The sequence below is a fragment of the Bombus huntii genome, chromosome 11 (genome assembly GCF_024542735.1).
Source record: "Bombus huntii isolate Logan2020A chromosome 11, iyBomHunt1.1, whole genome shotgun sequence".
Lineage (NCBI taxonomy): Eukaryota > Metazoa > Arthropoda > Insecta > Hymenoptera > Apidae > Bombus > Bombus huntii.
This window is the reverse complement of record NC_066248.1, coordinates 8172056-8190474: the sequence shown is the minus strand read 5'-3', so window position 1 is coordinate 8190474 and position 18419 is coordinate 8172056. Positions and strand designations below refer to the sequence as shown.

At 36.8% G+C, this 18419-nt stretch overlaps 1 protein-coding gene across 12 annotated transcripts in view; it reads right to left on the bottom strand.

Annotated features, from left to right (window-relative positions):
- LOC126871347 (prolyl 4-hydroxylase subunit alpha-1) overlaps positions 1-18419 on the bottom strand; it is a 378752-nt gene that overhangs the window by 91859 nt on the left and 268474 nt on the right. For 5 of the 12 annotated variants that reach the window (XM_050630044.1, XM_050630045.1, XM_050630041.1 and 2 more), the window contains one exon: positions 4099-4167. The exons of 6 other annotated variants lie outside the window; for them this stretch is intronic. The gene's annotated coding sequence lies outside the window, so the exon portion shown is untranslated. Of the gene's footprint in view, positions 1-4098; positions 4168-11160; positions 11181-18419 lie in introns of those variants that run through there. One more of the 12 variants, XM_050630046.1, reaches the window with a different exon arrangement.

Sequence of the window (18419 nt, the reverse complement as noted above, 5' to 3'; positions counted from 1 at the left end):
TTTATTTCTTTATCTGACCACATACATAGTGACGTTTGAGTAAATGATACCGGTGCTGGGAACAATCTCCTCATTTTTTCGTGAGTGTCGTGTAAAAATGATTTATCCTTCCTTCGGTTTCGTTAGATATTTTGTTGATTAAGTAAAGAAAGCACAGATTATGTGCAACTTTTAACATTTTCGCGGAACATATGTAATCAGAAATCTGGTCGTCAACCATCGATTGGCGATCGCCAATCACGAACGATCAAAATTGCGGGCTTGTCCGAACTGTTTCTTCAAAATTGCTCTTCAAGGAGAGAAAGACATTTTTAAATTGGAAACTAAGATGGTACATATTTGACAAGTATTAACAAACAAGAACGTATAACGATTGAGCGAGTTAATTTTCAAGCAATTGTGCTTTGATCTACAAACGATTTTTATCGATCCTCCATCGAGTTTCAGAAGAATTCTTGTTTATATTTACGTATCTTACAGACTGATGATATTACCGAATAATAAGATCAAAATTGCATAGCGCACGGTGTGTCGGTAATTTTTCCTTTGCCTTTTGTTTCTTTTTTCATTCGTTCTTTAGATCTAATTTGGTTCGCTTGGTTCGTACAGTTCGCTGCAGGATGTTGCGATTTCGATGGAGAAGCTGTGTGAGAAGTCACGAGAGCGAGGCAATTTTCGACGAAAACGGGGAGAACGTAAGGAGGATTTCTATGGATAAAAAGAGAGAAGAGGAGTTTAAGGTCCTGCCTTAGGGTGAAATTGTCGATGCGTACAAGAGGGTCGTGGAAGAGGGTTCTTCTTCTTCGAAAGAAACGATGTTCATGTATTTTCTTCTTTCTTTTTTCTTTTTTTTTTTTTTTTTTTTTTTTTTTGAAGAAAAAAGGAATCGTTTGCAAATGTAAATATAATTAAGACAGAATGTTAACTTTTCAATTTTCTAAACTATTATATTACACTTGCAGAATTGAAGAATTAAATATAATTCGGAATTATATCATCTATTATTTTACCATTATCTATCACGAGATTTACAAAGGCCGGATGGATTCCGAGGGAAGAATCAAGGAAACCCGAGATATTACAACAGCAATGAAGCGGACGTCAGTATATAAAACTCGGGGAAATTTAATAAGCTAGGCTAAGAACATTCCTACACAGAGAGGGTATTCCTAGGGTTAATGTTGCACGAGGAAGATCCGCGGAATAGGAAGCTTTAATATCAGCCTCTTTCGCCCTTATCCCACAGCAGCGGCTTATAAAGCCACGACAGAATATCCAAAATAATCTTTCGCCACATAGTCTCTCTTTTCCTTCTTCTTTCTCGATTTCTTTTTCTAATAACGGGGCCTTTTCGTTCTCCAACCCTCGAAGTTCTTATTAAAATATTCGCAATCTGTGCTCTACGGAACGATGGATATTCATAGTCGTTTTGTGGTCAGAATATTAGTCGATTAAAAGAGAACAGTTTGGAGGTGAGAGGGACAATACGAAAAATTCACGCACAAGATAGAAATTAGGATAGTTTCGATGGAATATGAAGTAATTATTGTTATTTGAGAGTATAATTATCGTGTATCTTCTATAATGAATCGTTTTTTTGTAAGTAGGTAGGCAAAAATTAGGTTTCGTTAGGTTGCGGTAGGTTAGGGTTAGGTGTTAAAAAAATTAAAAATTGGAAGGTCGTGATACGTATGTATCCTGTATTTTAAACGAAACAGATTTATGCAAAGCATGAAAAAATTTAAAATAAAAATTCCAAGGGTGGGGGGAAAATTGAAACTGCCAGTTCGTTCATACGAGCGCATATCGAATTATAATAACAAATAACCTGGCATGACTATTCGAGAATTAAAATTATTATATCGGTGGAAAATTGAAATGGTTAAAACGTCATCTATATCTCGAGCAGGAATCCAAAAAAATTAGGAAATCAAAATTTGCAGTTTAGTAAGTTCCCTAATCTTAATTCTCTTGAAAAAAAAACGACAACCAAATCTGATCCCTCCCCACCTCTCTCTCTCTCTCTTTCTTCCTTCAAATTATTTTCCAATTATTATAATAACAAGTAATTTTAACAAATATGAATTTTACTGACATTCTTCGATTTATCAAATCATCCGTGAGGCTAAAATAACGAGACACACGATCGGAATAACTTGCAAGGAAAAATCGTCCCCTGGTTCCTCCGTGAGGTCGCTAAAATCGCATCAATCGCTGAAACTCCGGCAGGAACGGGACTCATAAATGCAAAGCAGGGCCATCGAAGTTCCAACATGTTCGATCGCAAAAATAAGAAGGAAGGATCAAACGGAAGAAGATAAAATGACGAGATAGATGGCTGCGTCGATGAATAATACATCCTTGTGGAGGTCTTGCCGATACATCATGCCGAATTCGCGTCCAAAAAGGGATTGCAACTTTGCTGTAAAGACCTTTGGGAATCGTATCGTGGTTTTAACCGCTCCGAAGAAACTAAAACGAAGTAGCAAGACTTTAAAGATGATTGCTTGCCCATCCCTCGTTTCCAGTCTACGTTTTGCGTCCTTATTTCGTTTATTTTCAATTTTTACTTCACTTATTTTCGGTACTCGTCGAATAAATTGCATACACAGCTTGGGAAAATGTTTGCGAGCTAAGAAAATTGGAGAAAATAAAAGGGAAAAAATTAATTTGATTCTGGTAGAAATGCAAAAATTACTTCTATACATTCCTGGCTATGCGTATATATAGAAGGGTTGGTTTTACGTTCCATAAATTTTCTTTAAATCCATCGGACATTTTAACTGTATAATAAGCTCCGAGAACGTTTCATTTTATCTCTGTTATTAATCCGTTTCAACAAAGAAATGGAAATCTCGATTATTTCCTTTTTCACATTCGACAGAGAATTTCTTAAAACAACCACGTTTAAAAGAATTTTAATTCATTTAATTCTCAAATATTTTATAAATACAATGTAAATAATTCCCTTTAATTAAGATAATAATTAATAATACTGATATCAAACGTCTAATTTATATTGTAGGATCTCGTTGATGATATATTAAAGATAAATAAAATGGTAATAATTTTAAGTACCAAAGCGAGAAGATTTCGAAAACAATGCGATCAGCCTCGTCGTACAAACGGACAAAATTGTTCCTCAGCTAATTAATCTGATTATCGGCGGACCATGGGAGAAATTTATTTTTCGTCGTGGGACCAAAGCTCTTGGGTATCGCGAGGCAAACAAATCAACGTTCTTCCAGATTCAAGGGACAAATAAGCCGATGGAGGGAATGGATTCGATAGATCGAGCGCTTTTATGAACAAACAAATAACCGAATCGAGATTTCACGGTTCTCTCTTTGCCACTCTCTTCATTAAATTGGATTTACTGTATTTTCGTAGAATCATTCGCGAACAAATAACGAGACATAGCCATTTGATCTTTAAATGAAAACGGATTTAATGGACGATAAAAGAGTGACAGTAACAAGAGAAACATTTGTTCCTAGGTGTTTTAATTTCTAAAATATAATTTTCAAAATATGACTTTATTTCTCAATTTTTGAGATCCCTTTTCGTTTCGATACAGCTAGTAGAAAGATATACCTGTTGAATATTTCTTAGGAAATTGTTTACTGTTATATATTATATTATAACGTCACTAAATTCGGGTTTCAAATATTTGCTTGTTGCATTATTGGCTTTTGATGTGTTCGAGAAAAATGAATAACATATTTCGACGTAGAAAATGTGTTATAGTCTTTCCCTCTTTAACGAAATATTTGAAATCGTTGCAAGCATGCACCTAATGACGTCAATCTTTGATTCTTCTTTTGTTTCGTGTAATTTTTGGCTCCAGCGAATTTTGTATATTAACAATAACCCGCGTCAACATCTATTTTACGTATTTAAAAATCCTTAAAACGAAAGAACCAACACTTTTAAGTAAAAGATTACGTAAAACAGCAAAATCAACTTGTTATCGACAAAGCAATGTACTTCATCAATAGATAAACCATATGAAGAAGAACCGATAATAACGATTCTCCTTTTGGGTATCCTTAAACAAATCCTAGATCTAATAAAACACAACATGAACGTCACACTTACCTGTTTAATTTCTGTTCTTGATTAATTCACGATAGTTTGAACAAATGTTCTTTGATACTCGTCGAGGATCTGCAAAGGAAAGAAAAGAATCTTTAAGAACACTGGCGAACCACATAGAATCATATTAATTCATGACAGAACGAGACGGTAGAGCGACGAAGAAACGCAGGATTTTCACAGTAAAATTACGTTCTCCACAGAATAATACTGTTCCTGTGAGAACAGCGAGCAAGGAAAGTTCGATTCACGTCCGCCATCGCGATTTCTGACAGCTTTTCACGTGACAGCATTAATCTCTCGGCTCTTTCCTTCCTTTCGCTCCATCTTTCTCCCTTTTATCATAATAATTCCACAGCTTCTTGAGCTGCGCATGCCTGCAATTACGCCTAGCGATTCCATAAAATTTTCCACCATTATTCCCAGGAACTATCTTGCGAATCCTTCATTTTTCTTTGTCTCGTAATCCACAGCGTCGCCATCCTTTCAGCCCTTCACTTTTCGATTATCTTCTCGGACGTCTTTGGCTTGCTCCTTTATCTTCCGTTTCGAGTGATCATTGTTTTCCGCTTGGTTGTTCATCCGACTACTTTTGTTCATGTTGCTTCCCAGCAGTTCTTACTTTGTTTTCTATCTATTTTTTTTTCCTTTCAATCATATAATGTATCCTTTCGAGTTTCGTTCCCTTTAAACTCGTTCGCTTTATGAAGTTTCCCTGCTACGTTTCCTTTGATTTTCTGTTCAATTTCCCTTCTTTCCTCCAACGGTTGCCTTCTGCATTCCTTTTTTTCTGTTTCTCAGGTATTTCTTTCATTTTTGTACGAGTTACATTGCTTCGCTTCCACTATAAGGACTCTCTTGTATGTAGTTTGTATTGTTTTCGAGAGTTTTCCCCTTTTTTTATTTAACGGTCGTACTGATTTTTGTAATTTCCTTGGTCTGCAACGAGAATCGTCCGTTTTTAACATCTTTCACTACGAAGTTTAGGTTAAATGTAACCTTCAAAGACTACCATGAGTGAAATCTCACTCTATATAAGTTTCTTTGTGATATCGAATAATTGTGTTCGTTCGATAACGTAATTGCGTTTAGTTCGACATTATTTCTCTACAAACTCGATGTCCTTTGATGTTAGCTTTCCAGAATTCGTGTAACATAATTAAGAATAAATAGAATCTAGAAGACATTCATTTTAAATATTGTTGTTTGTTGAAAACCATTTATCCATTTATATTACTATTTTCTGTGTTTACTGTCTGTACGTAATTACCTAAATAACAAACGAGACACCGGTAGATAAATTGCCAATTAAATATTTGCAATGTCCCGTGTTTTCCCAATTCTAATGATTTAGTTCGATTCGACGCATCGTATTTGCGTTCTCATTATTTTTCCCAGCGTTCACACATTGCTTGCCTGTAATTTCCTGCATTTGTCGTTTAAGATCGCGTGTGCACTCGATGTTCGCCGAATTTGCCACGCTTTATCACGTTCGTCGTGCTCATTACCCTTTTGGTCGTAGTTTCTCATTTACCCGGGCTTCGTTCCCAACTCCCAAAAAGAATCAAAAATCTTCTCCATTTTACCGCTCTAATTAAATGAAAAGAGAACGAAGACGAGATAATTCCTAATGAATTCGCTTCTTTTTTTCCCCAACCATTCTTAATTTTCTTCTCCGCCAAAGAAAACTAAATTTCATAAAAATTAAGGTCAACAAAAGTATTACTTTTCGGCAAAAGTTATAATTCAATCTGCTTCGTGACAGATTTTCTGCAATAGTCAGAACGACAGGACAATGTTCTCCGCTTTCAGATTTAGGGAAACAGATTTGGTACAGTTCAGCAGAGTTAGAGTTCAGTTCAATTAAAAGTAAACATATTATAGCAAGCGAATCTTTGTCCTGTTTCTGTTTTACCTATTTCTTGGAATTTTAAGACTGATTTGTAATTGTGACAACGGAATTTCGATTAGGAATTTTAATTAATTAGAAAAATTAAGTAACTTTGTTTCTCTTTCTGTAAATATCTCGTCCAATTTAAAAGTATTATAATCTAAACATAGAATGCTGTCTCCTTACTGCTGCAATCTCTTTATATCATGAAAAATGAAAAATTGTTTGCTAAGAGATTTTAACAAAAAAAAAAAAAAAAGAAAACGCAATACAGTTTTACTATTTAACAAACACGAAAACAAACGTGGAGGGATATCGTATGAAAATTTGTCCTCGTTTCTATGCAAGAACCAAGGCTCCAATAAAAAAATCCCAGATTGAAAGTGCTCGGTTGTCGGCGATGCGTAAGGAAAACGTTCTCCACCCTCTTCGCCATCTCCATGACGTCTGTTCGATGACAGACACCGTTGATCTGTTCGCCCTCGTTCTTGCTCTCGCGTGTCGTCTCGTTTTCTCTATCAAACCACCTGGCCGGTTCCCTTGTCGTCTCTCTGTTGCCTCGCCGACTGCTCGTCATGTGCAAATGCGTTTCTGAAAAGCCTCGCAGCCTGTCTGCGGCACGACGTGCGACGAATTCTTCGGCCAGCTCGTCTGCATCCTGTTCTACGCAGTGTAAAAGAAGAGAGAGAGAGAGAGAGAGAAACTGAGGAAAGGGTGACAGTACGAAAGAAACACAGGGGATAGGGAAAAGGTTGGAGCAGGTATGGAGGAGAAATCGGCACGAAGGCGAGGGAAATATTGAATCGAGAACAGGGAAACGCAGTGATTCCACGCGCGTGAGTGAAATACGTTCGACAAATCGCGTATTTGTATATGGACTCTATAATGTTACTCCGTTCGTTCGTCTCTTCTTAAATCTCTTCCGTTTCTTTTTCTCGTAGTATAAACGGCAGTGAAGAGTGAAGGTAAATATTTGAAAACGAATCGAAATTATTAACACGAATGTTAAAAATTACAGTTCAAATACATAGTTCGATTCGTTTGATTCTAACAGTCGAGATAGATCGAACACATATTTAGCGAATGAAATTAATTTTTTTATACTCGATGTTTTGTTGCTTAGTAGTCGAAAATTTTTACGTAAATATTTCTGGTTAATAATGTTAAAGTAATTACTTCAAGAAAAAATCTACACCTTTCCTTTTGTATATCCCTGACCTGGAAACCGCTGTTACGAAGAGAATAGAATTTAGTGAAAAATTCAAAATAAAGAGAGATCCATATTATTGTACCCTTGAATATAAATATTGTTTCGGACTAGAAGATCTAGAAACAAAAGAGCTATAAGTACATTTCTATTGTTGTTTCTTGTAGCCTTCAGCTAGAGCTACACACCAAAGTTAACTTTTTGGTACTGTTTTTTTGCTATAAATATATGAACGTGCTCCTTTTCCTCTGTTGTATTGTAACACTGTAAAAGTGAGGATCTGAATCAGCATACACTATACCTGTACTTATACCTATACTGTTTTCAATATATTTTTCTATTGCAAATTCATCCACTCGTTCCTCTATCAGTCAACCTTAACAAATAATGTACGATTCCTCAAAATTTCCCGCTAATCATCAGTAGATACAATAACAAAATATTCGTTTTCAATTTATTTATTTACAGTGGTACCTACACTTCCGAGGATTATTAGCGACTACATTTGTATTCCATGAATTTATAGAATATTATATTACATTAGTACGGTGTTGTTTGGCTAGAAATATGTACGATATTCGCATTGTATTAGGTATATTTATACACTTGATTATATACTCGAGTACCATTATTTCTCTGCGGTTGGATTAGTTGGAAGAAGTTTGTGTCTTTTAAAAACTGTAAGAGCCGTTTACTTCTTCGTCTTGAGGTTTGGCATCGGCTTGGAATGTTGCGCTGTTTCCTTTCGTTTTGAAACTTTGGGTATTCAATTAGCAAATGTGTTGTAAATATGTTACACTTGTTCGATTTTTCTTTTGCGATTAGATAGATGTGATTAATTTTGTGATGTTTCCCAACCAATGAATTTATAGCGCAATTGGAAAATTTGTTAATAGAACAATTATCGACATTCTTACGCAATTTCAGATTGCCATAAGTACGAATCTACAAAATCCAGAGGCACTAATCGCAGAAAAGAGTAATATTACGCAATTCTTCGTGCGTACAAGAAGGATAATAAAACGCGATGATGCGCGTTTCTCGTATAGTAGGTATTTTTCATGGCTCACCGGGGTTATGGGCACACGAGCACGCACACCGCGTCATTATTTTCCGCTGTTTTTGTCACGGTTTGAAGTTTTCGTTAATTACCATTGGTAACTGAAAAACGCGCTTTAATTATTCGTCCGGAGAAATAATAGACGATGCTGGACTCGATAGAGTAACGCATTTATCCTCAAAAAAAACATATCAGTTTTGCGCGACGAACGATAAATTCCTTTATCAACATACAGTCGCAATTTTTGCAGCTCCCCCTCCGCCTACTCTGCGTAAAGTAATTACTATATTTGCGTATCTCGTTTCCAAATATTTTATTTACCTTGCTACAATCAGAAAAATTAACAACGACGCGTCCATACGAGCCTGTCATAAAAAATGCATCCGACAGAATAATTCATATTTTTGTCAATTACACAAAACGTGCCGCGTTTTGTATGCGCGCTATAACTTGTATTTTTTTTTTTCATTTCTCAAATGAGAAATATTGTCCTTGTCAAATATTTTCTATACGTGAAAAAGTACCGGTGCATTTTTTATCGAGATACTTTGCTGCTGGCATCAAAGGAGAAATTTCGCCCAGTATAAAGAGTTAGTGTTAGTGTTATACTTCGATCAATATTGTAAAAGCCAGTTTAAGGATGCGAGATAGGCAGGCTTCACCTTCTATAATGAATTCAGGTAGATCGCCGTTTCTTCGCGATTTTTCCTCGCCAAGCTACACTATAGTTCGTAAATAGACGATTTTTCCATCAGAACTTAGTGATCCTTTAATTTTGTGCAATACTTGCTCTGAACTCGTATATTTATGTAAATTCTATAGAATTCAAACTACCCGCCAACCGACGTTTTTACTTTTCTTTTGTTTTACCAGCAGTCATTTGCTGAATAGATCACGAGAGAAGAACGGTAATTTAGGATTTAGAAAATCGACTCTTGATTTTCCAGGTAAAATTTGTAGTATCTTTGTTATTAACTGTTATTGTACTTAATTGAATTATTCCCAAAATAAACTCGATTTTCCAGAATCGATCGTCTGATTTATCCTACGAATTTACGTTATTATATATACATATATACAGGGTGGTTGGTGACTGGTGGTACAAGCAGAAAAGGGGTGATTCTACGCGAAAAAAGAAGTCGAAAATATAGAATAAAAAGGTTTCGTTTGAGGGTTTGTTTTCGAGAAAATCGACTTTGAATTTTCGCTCGGTACGCGTGCACTTTATCACGTCTCGTTATAACGGATCTCACTGTAGATCGTTGTCTCGATGGAAAAATAAAAAAAAAATTAAAAAAAAATTTTTTATTCTATATTTTCGACTTCTTTTTTCGCGCAGAATCACCCCCTTTCCGCTTGTACCACCAGTTACCAACCACCCTGTATATGCGTGTATGTGTGTTGAAGTATGCTCGAAATATGACAGAATAAGAGAGAATAATCATAAACGATGGTTACACTGAAGTGCCTTATTCCAAGAACCACCCCTTGGAAAACATCGTGCAGATATATTGCGCAATTAACAACCCCGCAAACGATCATCGATAAAACGTGCGCCGGAAGAACTCAGCGGGGGAGTAGAGCCGGAAACTTCCAACCAGAGAACGGAACACCTAATCCAAGCCGCAAAACTATAAAAAGTACAATCATAAAGACACTCGAAAACAGTCTAACGAATCTCTTCGCGCGATATTATGGCGAGCAGACACGCGTGCCACGATTCAGAGCGAAGAACGAGAGAAACAGAAAGCTAGGGAAAAAAGGTAGAAAGGAAAAATGGAAAAGGAGGAGAAGAGAAGAGAAGTTTCCTGGCTTACGATAAAGTCAGCCTCTTGAGGTAAGCTAGCAGCGTTTAAAACGCAGTAAGGACGAGCGTTCGTCTGAAAATGTCTATGAATTTTTCCTGCGCTGGAGTATGTATTGTCTTAGCTAAGTCTGTGCGGCCTCGTAAGGCGCGCAAAGGCGACGTTGTTTCATTAGAAAATTCGCGTTTTAACCAGCGCGCTGGTTCTTTCGTTTTATCGAGGTGCCCTCGGCCTCTGTTCTCTCGAAATTTCTGGTCCGACGCGGACATGTCTCGCGTTAAGCTGGATTATATTCGAAATGAGCGAATGAAAATGAGTATTTTAAGTGTTTCGAAACAGCTTCAGAGGCTCGAAAACGGTGCTGAAATGTTCTGAGATTAGTCAAGACTGGGAGTCTAATGTTTTCAAGGTGGAAGAAACGCCATGGAAGAAAATATAAATTATTCTTGATATTCAAAATTCAGATTACTCGTAGTATTTGGTATTTGTAGATTTTATTCGAAGCGTATAGAAAAAATTGAAGAAGAATGTGGGTAAAATATTTGTTGAATATTTACGACAAATATAAACTTTTATCTATAAATACAGAAGAATGTAGATGTAACGCTTATAAAGTATTCACTGCAATTAGACTCATCTTGAGTACACTCGTTTAAAATATACAGTTTTATTTGAGAAATACTTGGAATACGGTGATGGATAAAATATTTCTAAAGTATCCAGGATAATTCGGATTATCTAGGGTATCCACGACATGAAATTTCATTGAAAATTCTTAGAGGAATTTTTGGATATAAAATACTCGAAACACGCACATCTAGGATACACTTAACCTACAATTTAAAATATGTAGAACGTAGAATACCAAGGACATCTGGAATATTCAGGTAGCAGGATACTTAAAATATTTAGGACACAAAGTATAGAATATCTATACTATAGAATATCCACGATATTTAAAAGAGATCAATAATATCTAGCTTCATTCGATTCTAATAAGGAGAATTCGAGAGACACAAAGAACGGAGTAAGAAAACAAAAGATTTAGGAAGGAGCAGAAGAAAATTCCGAGATGAAATGGAAAAATGTAAAGCATAGTCACCTCGTAATATCGTTCACGGGTCCGTAATCGCCTAAAAGCTAGTCAGGAATCAACCCGTACGAGGAGAAAAAGTTTCTCGAGCTGTGGAGATCAGTATCTTCGGTTCACCCGGTGTGTATCGATCCAACACGATGGAGTAGAGAGCACGTGTACCGCGAAATTGCAGTTGCCTCCGCTCGTTCGTCGTCCCACGCCTTATCTCACCGCCGTGTCGGTTCCTTTGCTTCCTTCCTGATTTTCTACAACCACCCGTGCACGTCGACCTTCTAATTATGAGGAATTACCGCCCGGACTTAAATGATAAGAATCGCGACACCTGACCCACGAGCTCGTTTCTTTGTCGGATCAACGCGACGCCTTTATACCTGAGGAATTTAGTAATTCAGAAGTTTGCGATTCAGCGAAGATTGGAGGAAATCAAGTGGACGAAATCAAAGAGAAAGTTCGATTGGACGAAAACAAAGAGAAATCGTCGAGATATTTCTGAAAAGCTTTTTCTGTCGAGATCAAGTTAATCGTACCGTAAGAATTATTATCGAGATGCAAAGAGCTAACACGTGTTGTAACGAAGTTACGTTGTTCGTATTTTCAGTCATTTTTAAAATCATTTTCAGTATCATTTTATTTATGTAAATTTTTAATAGAGATATTGTTCGGTACACGCAGTTGCTAAAAAATTCGTCTCGCTATTTCCTCACCATGTTGGTAACAAGCACCTGCTCCATTCACTGTCCTCGTCAATTGTAATCCCATTTTCTAGAATTATGTTGTCTTCTGTTCGTATTACTTACTTTCTCAACTTTCCTTTATCCGACACCGTAACAAAGATCCACGCGATTTCTTCGTACTAGGGGAATATAGTAACTTAGAGTTCGTGTCTCAGCGTGAATGGAGAAAATCAATCGTGCAAAATCACAGCAAAACTTTTAACCCATGCGAGACTCTTATTAAATGACACGAAAATTTAATACGCTTGCACGTAATTCATTAGAATATAGCTGCTACATACACGATAAATACGGCGGAGTACAAATGCGTTTTGCAGCCACTGTATATCTGCAAAAATCTACTAATTCGTCGATTAACAATTCTCAGCAGTATACTCGCATCAAGGAAACTCATCTTGGACAAAATGAACGATTTTCCAAATATGATTACCGTTTGAACGAATATGTCGGCGATCTCGTTATTTCTCGTTCAAACTGTATACTTTGAGGAACTAAAACATACAAGTCACAACTATGTACATATGACGTAGGTGCAAACTGTGTACACAGAAACAAACTACGCTGACCAGTCGACCAACAGGTCAGGTCTGCGGTCCATGTATTAAATACGTGGGAACGTGACAGTGTTTCTTCTGCAAACGCGAACGTCAGCGTGTCTATTACACAGCGGAGCTATACATATATGTATATTGCCGGACTTGCAACGCGTTGAGTCCATGTAACACAGCGATCCTGCTGAACTATGGGGCCTACAGATTAACCGTGTGCATTACCCATGGCGCTTTCACACAGCTGTGGTTTTATTGAACTATGGATCCATAGGTTATTATGCCCATTAACCGAGGCTTCTGCCGTAGTGGCAGTTTTATCGAATCAACGACACACAGATCGTGATATTTATGCAGCGAGTGTGCACAGGGTTCCGATATAACGATGATCGCAATTCGACGTTAACGATCATCGCACTCAAACCGCCGCCAATTCTGCTTATTATATACGTTTCAATGCGAACCCACGTGTAATGCTCGGTTCTATTGACTTGTAAACTTACAAACGATTCCGATCAATTGCATGAATGACGAGAGAGAGAGAGAGAGAGAGAGAGAGAGAGAGAGAAAGAGGAGAGTACGATCAAAAGGTTGGTCGAATTTTCTATGTTTGCGTAACACGGATCGCTATACGCCAATAGGAATTAGTCGGTTCGTTCATTGCGATTCCTGTTTGTTTGTTTGTCTATTTATTAAGCCGTGTCATTTGATCTCTTCTGTATAGTTTCTCGCCATACGTTCATTCTACTCATCTATCATTTTCTCTTCGCGCTATTTACTCCGCGTCGTTCCCGTAATTTCATCTAAATCGTTCCGCTTAACATCGATCGATTTTACTTCGTATCCAAAGTGATTCGATAAATACATTTGAAATATATAAACGAAAAATACAATTTTAGCTGTCACTAAAAATACTTGTATCTAGTAAGTTTGTAAGCGTGTAAACACTCAGATACGATACATAGAGAAAGACACAGGAAGCGTTAAGTATCGTGGCAAATGATCGTAATATTTCAAAATATATTTATCGTTACTCGAACCTGCCATAATACGAGTGTATTTCCGATTCAGTGATCTTAAACTACATACGTGTAACTTATCATGTTAATCTATAGTACAGTATTTTCGTATATCGCTATTTGTAAGTACCTACATAGATCTGCCGAACACTGTTATTGATAGGTTCAAAGTTTAATAGGAATTCCGTTGAACAGGATCAGGGAGGATATTAAACACGGTAATCCGTCACTCCGCAGTCACACAGGGATTTCGATGCGTGGCATCACTATCCATCGAGTGTAATAATCTGTAGAATTGTTGAATGAAATTGGTAAATATAATTAGCACATATCAAGTATAATATACTAAATGTCATCTGTGTGATGTACGAATATTATGCTATGTTGTGATATTACGTATTATATATTATATGTAAAAGCATCATTGCATATAAATCGTTGTCTTTTCTTTTCAACAGAATACAATGCACCGAGAATATCATTCAGTGTCACATCTTGATAATGTACTTTGGTCGATTACATTTTCACTTCTTCGTTGAGAAATGGATTGAACGTCTTTTTCTTCTTCTTCTTCTATTGTTATTTTTATATCTCCAGAATTATCTGATAATTTTTCGTTAAACTGTGAATTTCCATAACGTGAATCGTCTATTCATGGTATTGGTATAACAGCAATAACTGAACGACATTTTATAAAACAATAAACAAGTGCTTACATATTTTTAACAGTAGCACGTGTCTTGCCACCGGACTATATTTATTTATTTTTAAACCTATTTTTGTTTGTTTTTAAAATTTCTCTCGGTAAATTGTTTCTGATTTAATAAAAATTCTCTTCTGGAATAAAATTACGCTGTAAATTCTTCGATGTATTTCGTATCTTGTTACATAGTATCGACACCGCTTTTGTTCTAAATTTTTTACATTGATTGTGAGTCGACTAAAATCGTATCATTCCTACCATTGGCACGGATTTTCCTTTCCCCATTTAACGCATGCTATTTGGTGCTTTATCGATCGGATAGCAGTCATCTATCGTTCACCGATCGAATACGTTGCATAGAAAAAATCAAGTAATTTGCATTTCACCGTTACATCGAAATGCTGCCGACCATATGCTAACGCACAGCAATAAAAGTCGTTTCGCGGGTGCAACAGACCCAATTTAGCCACATTAACCATTCAACAGCGGTATAAAAAACGATACGTTGTTCCAATCGCGCCTGGATCGTTTCAGCTCGTCGATCGCAATCGCATTTTCGAAAGCACGTTTCATCTTCTCTCACATCGAAAATCATTCGAATGCATTTTCCATTATTTCTCTCTCTTTCCCTTTTTTTTCTCTCTCTCTCTTTTTCTCTTTCCTTTTTTTTTTTTTTTTTTTTGATTCATTGAATTTGTTTTCCACGCGATCAATCGATTCGTGGAAGTTAAAGTTGTTCTCGGAGTACAGTTTTCAAACTGTAATTCATATTTTCAATTTGGATCTAATTTTGAAATCGAAGTTGTTTTTGGAACTCAATCTTATAATTCCAATTTACCTTCAAGAATAGAACTCAATTTTGGAACTCGTGTTCGCGCCAGCAACACAATTTCGTAACTCGAACTTCACTTTCAATTAAATTGTATCCACAAGCCACGTTAATTAACGGGAATCGAAAGGCAGAGAAAAACGGTAATGTCGCGAACGTTGTTTCTAAATAGGAACTTTTATTATCTTAAATTGGAATTCAGATTGGGTCTTACGGCTAAGAGTTTGAAACAGAACCTAGGGCGGAAACATAAAATTTTCAACCCAAGTAAAATCCTAGGATCCAAATTTATGAAACTAACGGTCTTTTCGCTTCTAAAATTCTGCTCCGTCCGTTCATGCCTCAATCTCCATTCCTAAAATAGCAGCCATCTCTCAGAGCGAGTGAGTCTCCGTTTCTTAATGCCAGCCACTTAAAGGATAGGTCGGAATTACCACGAGGCAAATCTTTGCTCGCGATGAGAACAAGCTCCGGGAAACGACGAAATCTCGAGTCAAACGTAATTTCGCGAAAGTTATTACGAATGTACCGTGCGAGACGACGAGAGAGCGGCTAAAACGAGAAAAACTGACAGAGAGATTGAAATTCGAAGCTGGTTATCAACACAGAGTCAACGAGAAACGTCGCTCATTTTTGCGAATTATTATTCCGTTGCGACTGTGCCTCGTGAGAAATTGCTTCACCATGTTAAATAAAACCTTGTGCATCCCTGTTCGCGATCTTAATCATGTCGATTGTAATCTCACGAGATACGCCGATTATTATTTCAGCGTGATATCGAGATTTTATTCTCTTAATGATGGTTTAACTATAGGTCGATTGTAAAATTTCCGAGCTAATTGTTTTTCATCGTTCTCGGTTAGTCGGTTGAACGAGAAACGTAAAACGAGAAAGATGAATACAAATTTAATTTGATTAGCGTGTAATATTAATAGTAATACCTTCATTAAAAACTTGGTAACAAACTTTTGCCGTTTCCTACTGACAAGCATAAAGAAACGTTTCACGAAACGACCGAAATTACGAGATCTCCTAATAAATGATAAGCGCTGGAAACTTTGAAATATCTCGTACATCGTGGTTAGGATATTTTGTTAACGACTAGCCCGTTTCGAAGATTCCTTCAATTTTAAACGGTCACGTAATGAAGTTCTAATTGCAATTATTCATCCACCTTCTGCGATTAAACTTCGCGAAGGATGTAATTTCACTCGATTTTTCTCCAACCCGTTATCTCGTTATTTTAAAATTATATGATAATTACAGAATATAAAATCGTATAATAACGACGTTGCCTCAAGTGCAGAATTTAAAAAATCAACGTCGAGATTCTCAACAGTTTTATTTTTAATCAGACCAACTCAAACATGGAATATATTTCGCAAAAATCAAATCTTTCGCTGTAATATACTTATTATATTTCCATTAAAATTAATTATTATATATTTCGATCGAGAAAGAATATTAAAAAATTCGGCTCAGCTTGTTAACAATCGAGAAAATAAAAGAGAGCAGAAATATTCGAACTCTAATTTCCCTTAACGAGCAACCATGAAACAAGTTTGAGCCATTACCTTTGGTTCGAACAGTGGCGAGCACCGCGTGCGAAATTTATGTCGGACAATTAGGCGGCATTTAGAAACTGCAACAGAGTTTTCCTTAATTTCCGCCGGAAGTCGAAGGTCACGCGTCCCTGGGGACAATTTCAGGGGTCGGCGTACGTGTTGTATGTACCACGTTCTCTCAGATAACCTTCCAACCCCTGCAGCTGGAGGCGTGGAGAAGACGAAAGAAGACGGCGTAAAGGGATCCTTTCTCTCTTTGTCACTCTCAGACGACCTGAACCGCAGTGCGGAGAAGCGTGAAGCCGGTTAATCGCACTTGGCTCCACGACCTCGTGCACCAACCCTAATTTCCTAGTCGGCTGTTTAAAACTCTTCCATCAAGTAGTATTTACGAATTTTTGCTTCTCAGATCTTCTTAGGATACGTTTATTTTTTATCGAAAATTTTATTGACAATGAATTCATTATTTATTTATTGTAAATGGGTCGACTAATTTTATGTACGTAGATGATGAAATTCTATGTGGGACACGACTTGCATAAGTAATATTATTTTAGCGGTTAAGAACGTCATGGAGTGTTAAATAGACGTTACAGTTAAAACGAGACACTGAATGGCCAAAGATATTAAAAGTATCGGTGAACTTGTTACGTAATTTAGATAATTTGCTGATGACATCAATGTGTCCGAATCGAGTTTGCTTCTGGTTTTTGAACTTTTTACTGCTCCATGACAAATCTTTATTAGCACTTGATTAACCGCCGTGATAATAAGATGAAGAATATAGTGTCTTTCGGGACATTTTAACTTTTCTGTTTAGTAGATTGCGGGGAATTTTGATATTGGATATTCTTTTAATCAATTAGAATCTATTTTGCTGCAAGTACATTGATTACACTTATAGAATGGTAGATAAATCTCTCGATCGAATGGCTTTTAAGAAATTTTGCTTTTTGGATATTCTTCCAATCTTCTCTATTCTTCTATCGGATACTTATATATACGGTAAATCTCGTTTTCGCATTTTCTAACTAATATCAAGTTTTTATTGAAAATGGGTAATATATTATTGAGATATGTGTAATTTTGTGTGCTACACTGGATTAGCTGCGTAGTAGTGACACGCATATATGAGTATGAGCGTGCGCAGCGTCTCGTAAAACAGAAGAATGCAACTGTTCCGTACGTATGGTGGTAAAGACTACTGAGACGCGTGCAATGTGTATCTACGAATATCTTGTAAATCACATATTAAATAAATCTGAGACTATTTTAATATCATTTCAATATCATGTAATGTTAGTGTTCCCACACATTTATTTCGGCGACTAAGATCCACAATTCTCAACGTATATAATAGCAATTGCATAGGAAAAAATTGTATCACGTACTCTTTGACGACTGTTCCTCTATATCTTATCTCGACGAAAATTTCTATTTATCGCATAAAAGTCTTCCTTGGAGGGAAGAAAAGTCCAATTCTTTGGATCTTTGAACCTAAAATAGCAGCTATCGATCAAAATTTTTCTATCAAAATCTACCAAAATTTACATCATCCCTCAGAATAAAAACTAAACTTTCGACCTTCTGTTCTCTGAATCGGAATAGCGCGTGGAATGCTGCGATCGATGAACAGAGACGTTGCGCGAATGGTTGAAATCGAAGTGTTGCAGACGAGTGATAAGGGGATGAGGGAAGAGGGTGTAAAGCGATACGGTTAGAAAGAGAGAGAATGGGAAAGTTTGCACGAGTGTAGCCTGCTGCGGAGTATCAGACAAGCACATGGAGTTTCGGGGAGGCTGGCAAAGAGTAACGGAGTGCAGAGAAACGTGCTGCGGAGTGTCAGAGAGTACGACCGGAGATACGG